At 25.2% G+C, this 19,127-nt stretch overlaps 1 protein-coding gene and 2 long non-coding RNA genes across 6 annotated transcripts in view; 1 reads left to right on the top strand and 2 right to left on the bottom strand.

Annotated features, from left to right (window-relative positions):
• The window catches only part of LOC109603327 (neuroligin-1), a 579,545-nt gene that overhangs the window by 439,746 nt on the left and 120,672 nt on the right, over nt 1–19,127 (top strand). The window lies entirely within an intron of this gene.
• On the bottom strand, nt 370–3,355 carry LOC126265452 (uncharacterized). Its single transcript, XR_007547935.1, has 5 exons — nt 3,215–3,355; nt 870–969; nt 727–819; nt 523–671; nt 370–463 (listed from the first exon to the last, which is right to left on the bottom strand). It is a non-coding gene; the product is annotated as an uncharacterized LOC126265452 (long non-coding RNA).
• LOC126265451 (uncharacterized) lies at nt 2,503–3,114 on the bottom strand. Of its 2 annotated transcripts, XR_007547934.1 has the most exons (4): nt 3,059–3,114; nt 2,916–3,008; nt 2,712–2,860; nt 2,503–2,653 (listed from the first exon to the last, which is right to left on the bottom strand). It is a non-coding gene; the product is annotated as an uncharacterized LOC126265451 (long non-coding RNA). The 2 variants fall into 2 exon arrangements; XR_007547933.1 differs by having other exon boundaries at nt 2,712–3,008.

Below are 19,127 nucleotides of genomic sequence, written 5' to 3'. Positions count from 1 at the left end.
TAAAAAAATATATATTTAATTGTCTGTATTATATAAAATGTTTTAATAAAGATATTAAAATATATATGTCAAAAAATATATATAATAAACAAATTTTATTTATATGACTTTTACAATTATTTCTTTATATAATAATTTTAACTGAAAATTGTCCCCATAAATTTAATTATCCATTTAGCATAAAAATAGTATATTGATAGACAAATTTTGACTGAAAATAATAAATTTTAGAACATCGTCATTCATTTATTGTATTATAGTACTTTCTTATAAGAAATGTATTCAAATATATAATGCATATTATCTTCATTCCAACTTACAATTGGCTTTTTCGTTAAATAAATATCTATTCATTTTTAACCACTAATATTTATATAGTATAGAAATATATGTATTTATCTTCAGTAACTCATTTTTTGATATTGATGTAACAAGAAGCAAATACCCAAACTTTTTTAAACATCTAAAACAGCAATAATATAATGCTAGATATGTACAGCAATCATTTGATTGTTTGAATACCTTTAAAGAAAGTTGATAATTAACATCAACTAATCCCATGAATGTCAAACGGACAGGTTGCTGCGTCAAATGCAAGAACAGGAGATATTTGCTTTTATTACTTTGATTCCACTTCCGCCAAGGACAAATACAAAGGGCGTTATTGACTTCTGCAAACTGTATCATGTTATACAAACATGTTTAAATAGAGTTAGACATTTTAACCTTGTCAGTTAGTGTTTGTCCACCTACGAAGAATATTACCATTAAACCAAATATTGATACGCCTAATGTAAATGACAGGTAATAATCGGATGTCTAAAATTTTGTAAATTCAGTTTAATAAAAAATAATTTGTTTTAACTTACAGTAACCACGTAATAAACTGTAGACACATAAAATAGAATACTATTAGATGCACAAATGACCACCATCCATTTGCACGTTTGAACGAATTCTATTAAAAAACTAAACAAGTTTTTTTCTGTATTTTGGTAATTAATAGAAGTCACTGACAGACTCACCATTTCATTTTAATGTATTTTTTTATACAATGCTTTATTCTTATAGATATTTGGAAGTTGGACGGTTGGTCTAATTTTTCCACATCTTTCCCCAATTGAATCAATATTATTTCAACCATCATAACAAAAAATAAAAATAAATTTGACAGAATAGACGTGTAAGGCAAGAATGTAATAATAAAAAAAAGTTTAAAACTTAATTTAACAATGATTGGAACGGGAAATTTTAATAATAATAATTCTACAATTGAATGAAATATTGCCCATGTAGTGACAAAACACGTAAAATTTATCATAAAATATATCAATGTATATTTATTTCCTTTCAACTTATTTTTACAATACCTTTCCTCTGTCAAAATTAACTGTGGAATTTCGTAATTGTGAAAAAATCTAATAAAATATTTGCTTCTTTTGAATAACCAGACAATGGATACTAATAACTAAAAATATACGAAATTAAATTAATTTTATACAAAAATTATACTTACATAAATTAAAATTATGATCAGTGGATAAACCACCGCATATTCTGTTGTTTGGTCAACATTTTCCAAAAACATTGACAAACACAAAGCAATATTTATTAAAACAAGCAGGGCAGGAAATTTTTCTGGAATTCCATTTAACAGAAGTATAATATGATCATAACAATTTTTCATAGTATATTGAAATCCTAAATGTAATATTATGTTACAATTTTTATTATGTTATACCATTTTTACTTACTATCACCTCCATAAATATGTTTACACATATTTATGCATATTTGCAAGTAGTTAACATAAATTTCTAACATTTTATTTATTAAAAATAGGTGGATATGTAATTAATTAATAAAATATAAGTTTAATCAATGTCTGGTGATTATGAGTACCTCCATCATTCGACTAAAGTTTTTATAATACTTCAGTAAGTAATATAATATTAGTAAAGGAATAATATACCAATTATATTAATTTTGTAGAGCAGTCTTATTAATTTAATTTTAATACTAAGTAATTTGAAAAGAAAAAACGACCTTATTAATACTTAATTGTCTCTATAATAAAATAAATAATTTAATGAAAATCGGTCGATTAAAAACAATTCATTCATTATTAAAATATATATGCCAACAAAAAATATGTAATAAACAAATTTTATTTATATGACATCTACAATTACTTCTAAATTGTACATTTTTAATTACTACAGTATTTTTTATGTATTCAATTTAAATACTGAGGTTAAAGTAATATGTAACAAATGACCAAATTGTTCTAAACATTTGAAACTGTATCAGTTAATTAATTATAATAACATAAATTTAATTATCTATTTAGCATAAAAATAATATATTGATAGATAAAATTTGATTGAAAATAATAAATTTTAGAACAACGTCATTCTTTTATTGCATTATAGTACTTTCTTATAAGAAATATATTCAAAAATATAATACATATTATCTTCATTCTAACTTACAATTGGCCTCAGAAAAATCAAAGGCTTTTTTGTTAAACAAATATCTATTCATTTTTAACTACTAATATTTATATAGTATAAAAATATATGTATTTATCTTCAGTAACTCATCTTTTGATATTGATGTAACAAGAAGCAAATGCCCAAACAGTTTTAAACATCTGAAACAGTAATAATATAATGCAGACATGTACAGTAATCATTTAATTGTTGGAATACCTTTAAAGAAAGTTGATAATTAACATCAATTAATCCCATGAATGTCAAACGGACAGGTTGCTGCGTCAAATGCAAGAACAGGAGATATTTGCTTTTATTACTTTGATTCCACTTCCACCAATGACAAATACAAAGGGCGTTATTGACTTCTGCAAACTGTATCATGTTATACAAACATGTTTAAATAGAGTTAGACATTTTAACCTTGTCAGTTAGTGTTTGTCCACCTACGAAGAATATTACCATTAAACCAAATATTGATACGCCTAATGTAAATGACAGGTAATAATCGGATGTCTAAAATTTTGTAAATTCAGTTTAATAAAAAATAATTTGTTTTAACTTACAGTAACCACGTAATAAACTGTAGACACATAAAATAGAATACTATTAGATGCACAAATGACCACCATCCATTTGCACGTTTCAACGAATTCTATTAAAAAACTAAACAAGTTTTTTTCTGTATTTTGGTAATTAATAGAAATCACTGACAGACTCACCATTTCATTTTAATGTATTTTTTTATACAATGCTTTATTCTTATAGATATTTGGAAGTTGGACGGTTGGTCTAATTTTTCCACATCTTTCCCCAATTGAATCAATATTATTTCAACCATCATAACAAAAAATAAAAATAAATTTGACAGAATAGACGTGTAAGGTAAAAATGTAATAATAAAAGAAAGTTTAAAACTTAATTTAACAATGATTGGAACGGGAAATTTTAATAATAATAATTCTACAATTGAATGAAATATTGCCCATGTAGTGACAAAACACGTAAAATTTATCATAAAATATATCAATGTATATTTATTTCCTTTCAACTTATTTTCACAATACCTTTCCTCTGTCAAAATTAACTGTGGAATTTCGTAATTGTGAAAAAATCTAATAAAATATTTGCTTCTTTTGAACAACCAGACAATGGATACTAATAACTAAAAATATACAAAATTAAATTATTTTTATACAAAAATTATACTTACATAAATTAAAATTGTGATCAGTGGATAAACCACCGCACATTCTGTTGTTTTGTCAACATTTTCCAAAAACATTGTCATACATAAAGCAATATTTATTAAAACAAGCAGGGCAGGAAATTTTTCTGGAATTCCATTTAACAGAAGTATAATATGATCATAACAATTTTTCATAGTATATTGAAATCCTAAATGTAATATTATGTTACAATTTTTATTATGTTATACCATTTTTACTTACTATCACCTCCATAAATATGTTTACACATATTTATGCATATTTGCAAATAGTTGACGTAAATTTCTAACATTTTATTTATTATAAACAAGTGGATATGTAATTAATTAACAAAATACAAGTTTAATCAATATCTGGTGATTATGAGTACCTCCATCATTTGACTGAAGTTTAATAATAGTTCAGTAAGTAATATAATATTAGTAAATACCAATTATATTAATTTTACAGTGCAGTCTGATTAATTTAATTTTAATACCAAGTAATTTAAAATGAAAAAACGACCTTATTAATATTTAATAAATAATTTAATGAAGATCAGTCGATTGAAAACAATTCATTTATCATTTAACATATATTAAAATATATTTGCCAAAAAAAATTATATTTAATAATCATATTTTATTTAATGAATTTTACAAATATTTATAAATTGCTGTTTTTTAATTACTACTAATGCTTAATTAATATTAAAACTTTCCAATTGCAGTACGCCCAAATGGTTCTAAACATTAGACAACATAAATTATTAATAGTAATGTGAAATTAATTTTATCTTTTCTACTAATATTAAGTAAATTATATCAGTTGTAGGCTAAATTAACCGTCATTTTTTGATTTACCACAGTCCGTCTCAACAGTCGATTAATTTGTTAATAACTGCTTAAACCAGCAAAGAAAAACCTAATTATTTTATTTATGAAAATCGAAACAAATTGAAGTTGATCCGACTTGTTCCATTAAACATTGCTATAACGAAAACCGATAACACACTGACTTCTTTATGCAAATTATTTTATTCCCATCTCCTTGATGCGAAACCGGGAGGGATCAAAGCGCATCCAGATAAAATGTTTGATTTTCAATCAAGGACGCAACGTCTGGTAAATTTCATCAGGATGAACACTATTAACCGGGAATATCTGTCGGATCTTGTTTCGTCGAACGAACGATCGCAAAATGAAATATTTTGCTTTTGCGAGATTGTATTTTTAAAATGAACGAATGCTAAATTACGAACTGGGAAATGGTTGTTCCCTATTGTGTATTATGGAGTATTTTTCGTTCGGGTATTCAGTCGCCCATAAACAAGGGGGGAAGCAGTTTAATAACGATGTCTGTATTAAATAAATAAAAAAAATGGTAAAGTTGCAGAATCGGTCACTCTAAGGAATATTTGTAGCGCATGCGTCAACTGGATTTGAAATCGTCTGTTTCGGAGATTTTAGACAGCATAGTTGCCAGATTTCATTTTTAACGAAATATGTAGAGAAATGATTTTTAGAAAAATATATATGTAATTTATTATGTTTTTCATGTATGACTTATATTATTTATGTGGTTGAATTCGAAAAGAGATAAAATTCGGCAAATCACTTTATTAATTAGTATATTCATTTTTTATTTACTCTATATTTCTTTGGTAGTTTAACTATCTAATTAAAAGTTCTTTATTAAATAATTAGGTAAATTTACAACATTAATATAAAATTAACAAAAAAGATATATTTATGTATTTTATAATAAAAAACAAAATCAATTAAAACAAAAAAATCTATTCCACTGGATATTGCTTCCTGATACAATTTAAAATGCTCATAAACATATTATGATTTTTAAATTTATTTCTCCATATGAATTCGTGAAGGTACGATGGAACAGTCATGGTCTATGTAACTCGAAAAAAATTGTTCAATGCAAATATAGTATAAATTGATTAATAAATTGGAATAAATTAAAAAATAATAAACATTAAAAACATTTTTAATTAAATACAATACAATTATCTATATAGTAAAATATATTAATTAATTAACGACCCGTATCAATAAATTAAGATTGTACAAAAAAAATAATAAATGCAGCACACAAATAATCTATAAAGTAAGATAACTTAAAATATGATTGCTAACAAATTAAAAATAATCTTACTAAAGGAATAAAAGTAAAATATTTTAAAAATGAGAAAGATCTATAAAGTAAAATATATTAAATGAGCATACAAATAAATTAAGAAAGTAATTAGCAGAAGAATAGGAATAATATATTGTTTTTAAAAACGCCATGAGAATATAATCTGTAAAGTATAATATTTTAATAACGAGCAATAATCATCAAAATAGAAGAAATACTATACTTACCAAAAAAATAAAAAGTATAATACATACACAACAACACAACAATAATTCAACTATAAAAAATGATTCGAATATTTTGACCGTTGCAAACCGACAACACTGCACTTCAAAATATTCAAGAAGCGCGAAATCAGCGCCTCACGACGCATGCGCTAGATAATGTTCCTTAGAGTGACCGATTCTGCAACTTTACCAAAAAAATTTAGTAATGAACGACGATATTAAGTCAACTTCAAAATTTAAATATAAAATTTCTTGAGATATTAAAAAATTTACTGAATTAAAATTAATATTAAGTTTTGCATAATTTTAAAAGTAATAATTAAAAATACGTTACACAGTCCTGACATTATATAATTGTATTAAATTCATGGAAACTAAATATAATCGTGACCCCAACATTCACGACTAAAACCTAACCTAGCTTTTCCATAGCATATTATTTATAAAACTAAAAACTAAGGAATTAAAATAATAATTAAATATTTATTATATCAATAATGTCATATTTATCTTAAATTATTAGAGAAGAAATACAATTAGTGACTAAAGTACTTAAACAAACCTTGTATGATGTAACCTAACCTAACTTTTCTAACGTATTATAACCTGACCTAACTTAATTAAAGGTTAAATTAATAACCAATTCGAAATGTCTATAACAGTGTAATAAAAATAATTAATTGATAATTGTGGTTGATTTATTTGTCAGATGACATTGCTATATATCTACTAATAACTTTTATAATTTAGTGACAGAGTACCTAACCTAACTTTATCTGATAGAACCTAACCTAGTTTTCCTAACATATTCTAATGTGAACTATCTTAACTTACTAACCAGTTCAAAATGTCTTTAACAGTGTAATAAAAAATAATTTATTAATAATTGTGGATTTTTCATTTGAAATTCTTAGTGATAATTTACCAAAACTGAGGTGGAGAAATAAATCATATTACCTTATACAATATTTTACATTTTACAGATCAAAATGTCTATCTTAAATTAATGAAGACTGAATATAATTAGTGAAAGTTTATTAACAGTGAAATAAAAAACAATTAATTGATAATTCTGAATGTTACATTTATCAGTTGAAATTCCTATGAATCTATTAGCAACTCTTGGTATAATTTAGTGACAGGGCACCTAACCTAACTTTATCTTGTGGAACCTGACCTAGTTTTCTTAACTACTTAACGAATAGTTAAATTACTAACCAATTCAAAAGTCTTAATAAATTTGGATGTTTTATTTTCAGTTGAAATTATTAGTAATAATAAAATGATGTCGAAAAGTAAAACATATTACCTTATACAAAATTTTAAAAAACTAATATAAAATATTAATAGATCAAAAATTTTATACTTATTTTAAATTAATAGATACTGAATACAATTAGTCAAAACTTACCTAACCTATCCTAGCTTTTCTAATGTATTCCAACCTGATGTAACTTAATTAATGGTTAAATTACTAACCAATTCAAAATGTCTTTAACAGTGCAGTAAAAAGTAATTAATAATTGTGGATGTTTCATATTTTAATTGAAATTGCTATGTATTTATACACATATATTTGCTATATTTATTATAATTTGGTGATAGGTTACTTAACCTAACTTTATGTGGAGGAACTTAACATAGTTTTCCTCACATATTCTAACCTGACTTAACGAATGGTTAAATTACTAACCAATTCAAAATATTTTTAACAGTGTAATAAAAAATAATCAATTAATAATTGTGGATGTTTCATTTTTCAGTTGAAATTGGAAAACAGGCTGCAATCTGTCAAAAAGGTGATCTGGAAAAGTAAAACTAAGATTAAATTAAAATAATTATAAAAATATATTATACAGATTATATATTTTTTTAAATTAATAGAGACTAAATGCAACTAGAGACATGTTACCTAACCTAAGCTTTCCTGAATGAACCTAACCTAGCTTTTCTAACAAATTCTAAATTTACATAACTTAACTGATGGTTAAAAAATATTAATTAATAATTTAATAATAATACATTGTACAATATTAAAAAATAAAAATTAAAATAACATATACAGTTTAAAAAATCTTAAAATAGTATAGACTAAGTTCAGTTAGTATCAGGTTACCTAACCTAACTTTATCTAACTTAACTTTATCACCATAATTCAGTTAAAATCAAATTCAGATTTTCCATCTTATTGTAAACTAACCTACCTAATTTAAAATGACTTTAACAATGTAATAAAATATAATTAATAGTTGCTTATGTTTCATTTTTCATTTGAAATTGTAATATGTAAAATATTTAAAACTAAATGTTTTTTGTTTAACTGAAATTGAGTTAACATCAGGTTACTTGACCTAACTTTATCTAACTTATCACCATAATTCAGTAGTATCAGGATTTCTAACCTAACCTCATTTAACGGATTCTTACCCAGATTTCTCAACATAGAAAACTAACTAATTTAAAATGATTAGTGCAATAAAATTTTAATTAGTAAAACAGTCTGTGTTTGATATTTAAATTTGTTATTGGTTTTAAAAATATGTGTATATTAACAATTACAATTTACTAAATTAATAAAAAAATAGTTGGTATTGAGGTAATATTATTATTAATTATTATTAATATTAAAAAAATAAATAAAAAGATCACAAGTTTACCTTAAATCTGTACGAATAAAGTCTAATTAGCATCAAGTAACCCGACCTAACCTTATTTAATTGTCCCTAACCTAACTTATCCAATTAAGTAGTCTAATGTGTGATTTCAATATAAAATAAGCATGAATCAGCAACTTTTAGCAGCTATTGAACATTAAATTTTCAATAAAATAATAAGTGTTTTAACTTGTACGATATTAAATTGACATTTAAGACTATAACTAAAAGTATTTTAAATAACTCAAAAGTCAAGTAAAATTCAGTCAACATAAAATAATTTTCCCAAATTTTACTAACCTTACTAGACATAGTCAAATGATTTGAATTAGTAACAAATTGTTTAAACTGTAATATTAAGTAGCCTTCATTGGATTACCTAACCTAACATTATTTAATTGATCCTAACCTAACATTTATAAAGTAACTTAAATCACTATAATAATGCTATTAAAAAAGGTTGGAATAATTTTAATTAGCAAAATGTTGTACAAACTGAAATTATTAAGCGGTATGATGTTTTGGTTGAATTTTAATATAAAACTTGTATGCATTAGCAACTATTACTGGCAATTTAATATTACGTTACAATAAACACAAACAACAAACAAAGTTTTCCAGTTACACACAATTGTAAACTTGTTTGTGTATTGTTTTATCACGTATTCGACATTCGCCGCGTATTAATAAAACAAACGGTCGCCAAAATCGTTTATAACATTAGTCCCTTATGCAGGTCACGTTCCACATTCAACATGTATGCACTGGGGTAGTTTATGCACCGCTAAATCGCCACTATTTATATGTTCATATGTAAAGCCGGGCCCGAAAGTTGCTAAGCGCATTTTAGTTTGTTGACGCAAACTGAGCCAGATTATGGTGTTTGGCCGGCGAGGGGCGAGTTCGAAAACGAGCCCCCGCCTCGTGTAACACGGCATTTTAATCTTCGCTAATTGGTCGGTACACGTGTACTTTGGACCGCGGACCTCGGTAAACTGTGCCACCATAAACTTTTATTATTGCTGTCCTTCCGAGGGTTTTATTAGAAACAACACGAGTGCTGCACCAATTTTTTTTTCCTTAACGCTCTTTGTGTTTCTGGGGCAAAAGTCGAGGGTAATCCGGGCTGTCGCAAGACGCCACTCCAAATGAAGTTGTTCCGCGAACTAACTTCAACGTTTAAGATATACTTTACAGGTCGTAAGTTTGTACGATCCAATTAACTGACGTGTATGTTTGTCGGGTGTGCGAAACAATTTCGTAGGGGATTAAGTGAAGGGCACAAATCGATGTGCGGATTCGTTTTCGGTCGTCTTTTTCGCATTTTGTGAGTTTGCACTGTAGGACGTCCCTTGGTGGCGTTGCACAAACAACAGCTTACCGGAGGATTTTGACAAGGACGAACGCTGACGTGCAAATAAGGACGACAGCGAAATATGGAAATTGATATTGTGGAAGCTTCGAATTGCGGCTTGAATTATGCATAGAATATTGGTAATATATTAACGTAGGACTCCATCATGTGTTCAGCTGTGATGATAAGTTGAATAATTACTAATCTAAAATCTGAATAATTATATTTACCAAAGGACAAATAATATATGGTTACACTGTAGTAAAGGAAACACTAAACGTTTAAGGATGTCCCTTTTCTTCTTGGGAGTTCTACTTCATACTCATTTTTGCTTTGTTCAATTTTTCACGTAACAAATAGATTAATTCTAAAGTTTCAAGAATTTATTCCTCGTGAAATGAATTTGCTTCCAGAATTTAATAAACAAGTTTTTTTCTTTGTTCAATTTTTCATGTAACAAATGGGTTAATCCTGAATTGAAACTTAAAACAGAGGTTGATTTTTCCTTTAGTTTCAAGAATTTATTCTTCGTGTAATGAATTTGCTTCTAGAACTTTGGTAAATTGTTAATAAAATGATGTGAAAAAGTAAAACATAATAAACAAGTTTTTTTTCTTTGTTCAATTTTTCATGTAACAAATGGGTTAATTCTGAACTGGAACTTAAAACAGAGGTTGATCGTCCCTTTAGTTTCAAGAATTTATTCCTTGTGAAATGAATTTGCTTCTAGAACTTTGGTAAATTGTTAATAAAATGATGTGAAAAAGTAAAACATAATAAACAAGTTTTTTCCTTTGTTCAATTTTTCATGTAACAAATGGATTGATACTGAAGTGGAACTTAAAACAGAGGTTGATCTTTCCTTTAGTTTCAACAATTTATTCCCCGTGAACTGAATTAGCTTCTAGAACTTTAATAAATTGTTAACAGAATGATGTGAAAAAGTAAAATATAATAAACAAGTTTTTTCCTTTGTTCAATTTTTCATGTAACAAATGGGTTAATTCTGAACTGGAACTTAAAACAGAGGTTGATCTTTCCTTTAGTCTCAAGAATTTATTCCTCGTGAAATGAATTTGCTTATAGAACTTTGGTAAATTGTTAAAAGAATAATGTGAAAAACTAAAACATAATAAACAAGTTTTTTTCTTTGTTCAATTTTTCATTTAACAAATGGATTGATACTGAACTGGAACTTAAAACAGAGGTTGATCTTTCCTTTAGTTTCAAGAATTTATTCCTCGTGATATGAATTTGCTTCTAGAACTTTGGAAAATTGTTAACAGAATGATGTGAAAAAGTAAACAAGTTTTTTTCTTTGTTCAATTTTTCATGTAACGAATGGGTTAATCCTGAATTGAAACTTAAAACAGAGGTTGATTTTTCCTTTAGTTTCAAGAATTTATTCTTCGTGTAATGAATTTGCTTCTAGGACTTTGGTAAATTGTTAATAAAATGATGTGAAAAAGTAAAACATAATAAACAAGTTTTTTTTCTTTGTTCAATTTTTCATGTAACAAATGGGTTAATTCTGAACTGGAACTTAAAACAGAGGTTGATCGTCCCTTTAGTTTCAAGAATTTATTCCTCGTGATATGAATTTGCTTCTAGAACTTTGGAAAATTGTTAACAGAATGATGTGAAAAAGTAAACAAGTTTTTTTCTTTGTTCAATTTTTCATGTAACAAATGGGTTAATTCTGAACTGGAACTTAAAACAGAGGTTGATCGTCCCTTTAGTTTCAAGAATTTATTCCTTGTGAAATGAATTTGCTTCTAGAACTTTGGTAAATTGTTAATAAAATGATGTGAAAAAGTAAAACATAATAAACAAGTTTTTTCCTTTGTTCAATTTTTCATGTAACAAATGGATTGATACTGAAGTGGAACTTAAAACAGAGGTTGATCTTTCCTTTAGTTTCAAGAATTTATTCCTCGTGATATGAATTTGCTTCTAGAACTTTGGAAAATTGTTAACAGAATGATGTGAAAAAGTAAAACATAATAAACAAGTTTTTTCCTTTGTTCAATTTTTCATGTAACAAATGGGTTAACTCTGAACTGAAACTTAAAACAGAGGTTGATCTTTCCTTTAGTTTCAAGAATTTATTCCTCGTGAAATGAATTTGCTTCTAGAACTTTGATAAATTGTTAATAGAATGATGTGATAAAGTAAAACATAATAAACAAGTTTTTTTCTTTATTCAATTTTTCATGTAACAAATGGATTGATACTGAACTGGAACTTAAAACAAAGGTTGATCTTTCCTTTAGTTTCAAGAATTTATTCCTCGTGAAATGAATTTGCTTCTAGAACTATGATAAATTGTTAATAGAATGATGTGTTAAAGTAAAACATAATAATAAACAAGTTTTATATTTATTTTTAAATAATAGACTAAATATATTTAGTGACAGGTAACATAACCTTATCTGGTGGAAGCTAACTTAGCTTTTCTAACGTAATTTAAGCTTAGCAAGTTAAGTAACCATTAAATTATTAAATAATTTAAAATGATTCCTTATGGTGATAAAGAAGCTTCTTTCACACAGTAAAACCTAAAATAAATTAAATTGTATGATTGCTATCAATAAAAATCCGTTTACCTACAAAAAGTAAGAATATTGAAAGTTAAGAAAGCATTATATATTATATAACATTTTCAGTAATTGTTCTTAAAGGGGAAACAAATAAAAGGACGCTTGAAAAGACTAATACGATGGGAAATTTTTCAGAAATCCCATTTAATATAAGAGACATGTCATAACAATGTAATCCGGTAAATTGGAATCCTGAATATGATATATAAAATTTAAATTTATACATAAGTTAAAAATTGTTTTTGCTCACCGTCTGTTCCATACACAGTTTTATAAATGTTTATATAAATTTGTACATTAGTTAATTATCGGTGTAAAAATAATTTTCTCCATGAGTCGAACCCCGATTAAAAGGCACAGAATTAATATAAATACATATTTCAATAAGCAATACCATACTAATCAAAATAAAATTGATAAACAAATTATAAAATAAATTACTTCATTGTACAAATGCGAAGTAATATTATTTTAATTTGTTTTATTGGCTTTATTACTCTTAATTTTCACTAATTCATATATATATTATTAATATTTAATTCGAATATTCGTGTAAATATTTTATTAAAGTCAGTGGTGTGTAAGAATTAATTGCTGTTGTTAAATTATATTAGTATTAAATCATATAATTTATTGGAAATTGCTCCTGTAAATTTAATTATCATAAAATTAATTTAATTAGCATAAAATTAATATATTGATTTTGATTTTGAAAATATTAAATTTTAGAACAACTTCATATATTATAGATTTTTATATAGGAAATTTAATATATAGTTTTATCTTCGGTCCAACTTACAATTAGTCTCGACCAAAAGCATTTTAGATAAATAAATATATATTTATTTTTATCTATCATTATTATGCATACCAAAGAGATAAAGGAACTGAAAATATTTATTTATCTAAAAATAATACATATTATAGTTGAAAGATGTAATTAAGCTTACTAATTATTAATAATAATTCATAGAGTAACATTAAATTACATTATTTCTATAAAATTTCTCTAACAATAGTAATTTTATATGTGTATAACTTATCTCCTGATATTAATATAAAATGAAGCAAAAGTCCAAATTGTTCTAAACATCTAAAACAGTAATAATATATTGTTAGAAATGAACAGTAATCATTTAATTATTTAAATACCTTTAAAGGAAGTTGATAATTAACGTCAATTAATCTCATGAATGTCAAACAGACAGGTTGCTGTGTTAAATGTAAGAATATGAAGTATTCTTTTTTGTTACTTTGATTCCACCTTAGCCAAGAACAAAAATAAAGGGCGTTATTGACTTCTGCAAACTGTATGATGTTATACAAAGATGTTTCAATAGAGTTAGACATTTTAACCTTGTCAGTTAGTACTTGTCCACCTTCGAAGAATATTATCATTAAACCAAATATTGATATGGCTAACGTACATGACAGATAATAATCGGATGTCTAAAATTTTTTAAATTCAATTTAATAACATAAATTTTGCTTTAACTTACAGTAACCACGTAGTAAAATGTAGACAAATAAAATAGAATACTATTAGATGCACAAGTGACCACCATCCATTTGCACGTATTAACGAATTCTTTTAAAAAACTAAGGCAAATATTAATTTGGTAATTAATAGAAATCACTGACAGACTCACCACTTCATTTTAATGTATTTTTTTATACAATACTTTACTTTTATAGATATTTGGAAGTTGGACAGTTGGTCTAATTTTTCAACATCTTTCCTTAATCGAATCAACATTATTTCAACCATCATAACAAAAAATAAAAATAAGTTTGACAGAATAGACGTGTAAGGCAAAAATGTAACAATAAAAAAAAGTTTAAAAAATAATTTAACAACCATTGGAACGGGCACTTTTAGTAATAGCAATTCTACAATAGAATGAAATATTACGCACGTAGTAACAAAACACGTTAAATTTATCATTAAATATATCATTGTGTACTTATTTCCATACAAATAATTTTCACAATATTCTTCCTCCATCGAAATTAATTGAGGAATTTCGTAATTGTGAAAAAATCTAATAAAATATTTGCTTTTTATGTATAACCAGACAGTGGATATCAATAACTAGAATAAACAAAATGAAATCACTTTTATACAAAAATGATACTTACATAAATTAAAATTGAGACCAGTGCATAAACCACCGCATATTCTATTGTTTTTTCAAGTTTTTTCAAAAACATTGTCAAACATAAAGCTACAATTACTAAAGCTGGCAAGGCAGGAAATTTGTCTGAGTTTCCCTTTAATAGAAGCATAAAATGATCATAACAATTTTTGCCAGTATATTGAAATCCTAAATATAACATTGTTGTTAAATTTTTAATATGTTATAATATTTTTACCTACTGTCACTTCCACGTATGTGTCTACACATATTTATGCAGACTTGTAAGTAGTTAATGTAAATTTTCAACATTTTATTTATTTTAAATAGGTTAATTAACAAAATATAAGTTTAATCAATGTATAGTGATTATGTCTACCACCTTCATTTGACTAAAGTATAATGTATACAATAATGGTTCAATAAGTAATATAATACTAGTAAATGAATAATAATCAATTATCTTAATTTCATGATAAAGTGTTATTAATTTAATTTTTTTAATGTTCATAAGTTGCACATTTTTAATTAATATAAATATTTAATTGATAATATTAATTCTTTCCAATTACAGTAATTGTTTGTGTGTTCAATTTAATATAATGTAACAAATGACCAAATTATTCTAAACTTTTAAAACAATAAAAGTATTACTTTAGAATTAAAATTGCTGATTAAATTCAGCATTATACGAAATAAATTATTAATAGTAATGTGAAATTAATATTTTCTTTTATACTAATATTAAGTAAATTACATCAGTTGTCGGTTAAACTAATGGTAATTTTTTTTTGTTAGTCTGTCGTCAGTTAGTCGATTAAATTACTTAATTTTTGTGGTCTTATATAATTTTGTCTAAATTACATTGGTAAGAAACACAAAAAAAATCAAAAAAAATGATAAGAAGAAAGAATAAGAATAAGTTTCAAAAACGTGTACTGTTCTGAGATCTGTATTTGATTTATTATCTTGGACAAATGTAAGTTGTACATTTTTTTCTGTTATATTGTAAAATATGATACCGACCAAAAAGTGTTCGATACGTCTCAATTTTGAGAGAGACATCATGCACGAGTAAGACAGTAAATGTCTCCTGTTCGTCTCATAGTGAGAGAATCATGTTTGACAGAGACAATAAAAGATTCCCACTACGAAGCAAATTTGCAGAATTTTACTATCTCTGTCGTGCATGATGTTAATTAATTAATATTTTGTTTTGTACTAATATTAAGTAAATATCATCAGTTGTTGGTGAAATTAATAATATTTTTTTTTATTAGTCTGTCATCAGTCAATCGATTAAATTGCTTAATTTTCTTGGTCTTGGGTACAATTCTTTCTAAACTACATTTATATAAAAAATAACACAAAAAAAAAATAATAAGAAGAAAGAATAAGTTACAAAAACGTGTACTGTTCTGAGATCTTTGTTTTTTTTTCTGTTATTATTACAAAATATATAATTGACAATTGCTCACAATATTTTTAAATAAAATTATAATTCTAGTTAATTAAAAAGGGGTACTTACTTATTTTGTATTTGTTTTATATTAATAGCAATGCGTATTAAATATAATTTAAAATAATTTATTTAAACTTATAGTAAATGTTGATGAATATTGTAACCTTATGCCACCAATAACCACATATATATTTTAAAAACGTCGTATGATTTTAAGTCAACAATAAAGGGTTTCTAAAATATCTTTTATTAAAAGTGATTCCATTTATTTATTATAAATTTTGTTCACACATATAATAAACAATATAGGATGACTAGTCTCCTTTGTTAACATATATTAAACAGTAGGTTCTAATTTTTCTAATTCTTATTAACTAAAATGGTGTTTGTAATTTAATTTCTTCTTATATTGATGTAACACGAAGCAAATGACCAAATTACCCTAAACATCTGCAACAGGATCAGTATAATATTGTAAGTCAGCAATAATAATAAAATTATTTTAAAAACCTTCAAAGGTAGTTCATAATTAACATCAATTAATCCCATGAATGTTAGGGTAACAGGTTGCTGTGTTACATGCAGGAAAATAATGTGTTTCCTTTTATTATCTTCATTCCACCTCCACCAGGAACAAGTACAAAGGGCGTGATTAACTTCTGCAAACTATGTTATGTGATAAAAATTAGAAGCTTGTTTGTTAGTTGTTAAATACTAACCTTATCAGTTAATACTTGGCCACCTTCGAAAAAGGACAACATAATGCAAAATGTTGTAAAGGCAAATGTAAAAGAGACGTAGTATTCTCCTGTCTAAAAATTGTACAAATTAAACTCGTTTAATTTTAAAATAATTAGTTTAATCTTACAGAAACCATGTGGAAAACTGTGGTTAAGTAAAAGAGACTGCTGGTCGACACACATATTACCACCATCCATTTGCACAGTATAACGAATTCTTTTAAAAGACTAAAAACAACTTTAGGCACATATTTGAATATTAATCCAATTACTCACCATTTCATTTTAATATAAGTTTCTATACAATGCTGTATTCTTGTAGATATTTGTATGTTCGTTGTGTTATTTAATAATTCATCTATTTTTTCAACATCTTCTTGTAATGTAATCATCATTAATTCAACAAACATAACAAAAAATAAAAATACATTTGAAAGAAGGGACCCGTAAGGTAAAAACGCAATAATAACAAAAAATTTTAAAATAAATTTAACCATATATAAGATTGTCAATTGCAAAAAGGCCAAGTCTATGATGGAATCAAATACCGTACATGCAGTTATAAAGCAACTTATGTTTAACATCAAATAAATCAACGTATATTTATTTCCTTTCAAATAAATTTTACGAAATCGTTCATCAGTTATTATTAGTTGTTGAAGTTTATACTTTAGAGATAAATTAATGAAGTATTTGCTTTGTTCGTGTATCCAGATAATGGTTAATAAACACTAAAATACATCAAATAAAATTAATTTCATTAAAAAATGGTACTTACATAAAATAAAATTATGATTAATTCCGAAACCATTGCGTACTCCATGGGTTTATCTAGGTTTTTTAAAAATATTGTTAAACAAAAAACAAACATTAGAATATTTGATGAAACAATTAAAACGGGAAATTTGACTGGTACTCCTTTTAATAAAAGCATAATGTGGTCGTAACAATTTTCTCCGGTGTACTGAAAGCCTAAATTTATATTAGAATTTATACCTTTTTGTGTTAATACTCACTATCAATGTCACTTATGTGTTTATACATATTTGTGCAGATTTTTATGTAATTAAAGTACATTTGCAACATTTTAAATAGTAATTCTTATGAATTATTTAAACCTAAAGATTGTGTTCGTTACTAGTTTTAACATTAGACTGATTCAAAATGTTAATTATAATGTGAAATTAATATTTAAAACTAGTATCAAGTAAATTGCAATAATTAACCGTTAAGTAAACATATTGATATTAATACAAATACCTCGATAATTATGAGAAAATTAAACATTTATAAACGTGTTTTTCACTGACCTGAATTGTAATTTATAGATTTATTAAAATATCATAGAAGTTTATTATTGCTTTTGAAACTAATTTTAACTCTGAATAACACTGAGCAAATTATAAACATCTAAAATATAATTAACAAAAACTAAACAAAAGTTATTTATCCCCTTTAAGGGAATTTGGTCACATATATTATAAAACTTAATTACTTTGTTGAAAATGTAATAATTTGTTAGTAATCTACCAAATACTATAATATATTATAATTTATATATTTTTGTGTTAAAACTTTGTTCATACTTACTATCAATTTCACATATATGTGCAGATTACTCATTTAATAACATTTTAATCAATTTATGTGAAAGTTCTTATGAATAATTTAAATCGAAATTGTGTTCGTTACTAGTTTTATTATTAGAGTAAATTATTAATAATAATGCGGAATTAATATTAAATTCTAGTATTAAGTAAATTACATTACTCCATAATTTATTCGTCTTCAGTACAGGACAATTCTTTACTAAAGTTACTGATAGGATTAAAAACTCAATAATTATAAGAAAATAAGTAAGATTATTTAATTTTCTATCCTAGTAATTTGTAGATTTATTTAAATATTATGTAGGTGTGTTTAAGATTATTGTTTTAGAAAATAACTTTATATCTGAATAAAACTATACAAATTCTTTAATTATTCTAAACATGGTTAACTGAATAACCTACAAGTAAACAAAAATTATTTATAATATTAATATAAGGCCCTAGGAGAAGTTGAGAATATACACCAATTCTCATACTGATATAACAAGAAG

The sequence above is a fragment of the Aethina tumida genome, chromosome 4 (assembly GCF_024364675.1).
Source record: "Aethina tumida isolate Nest 87 chromosome 4, icAetTumi1.1, whole genome shotgun sequence".
In the NCBI taxonomy this organism is placed as follows: domain Eukaryota; kingdom Metazoa; phylum Arthropoda; class Insecta; order Coleoptera; family Nitidulidae; genus Aethina; species Aethina tumida.
The sequence above is the reverse complement of the archived record's forward strand: the minus strand, read 5'-3'. Positions and strand labels throughout refer to the sequence as shown.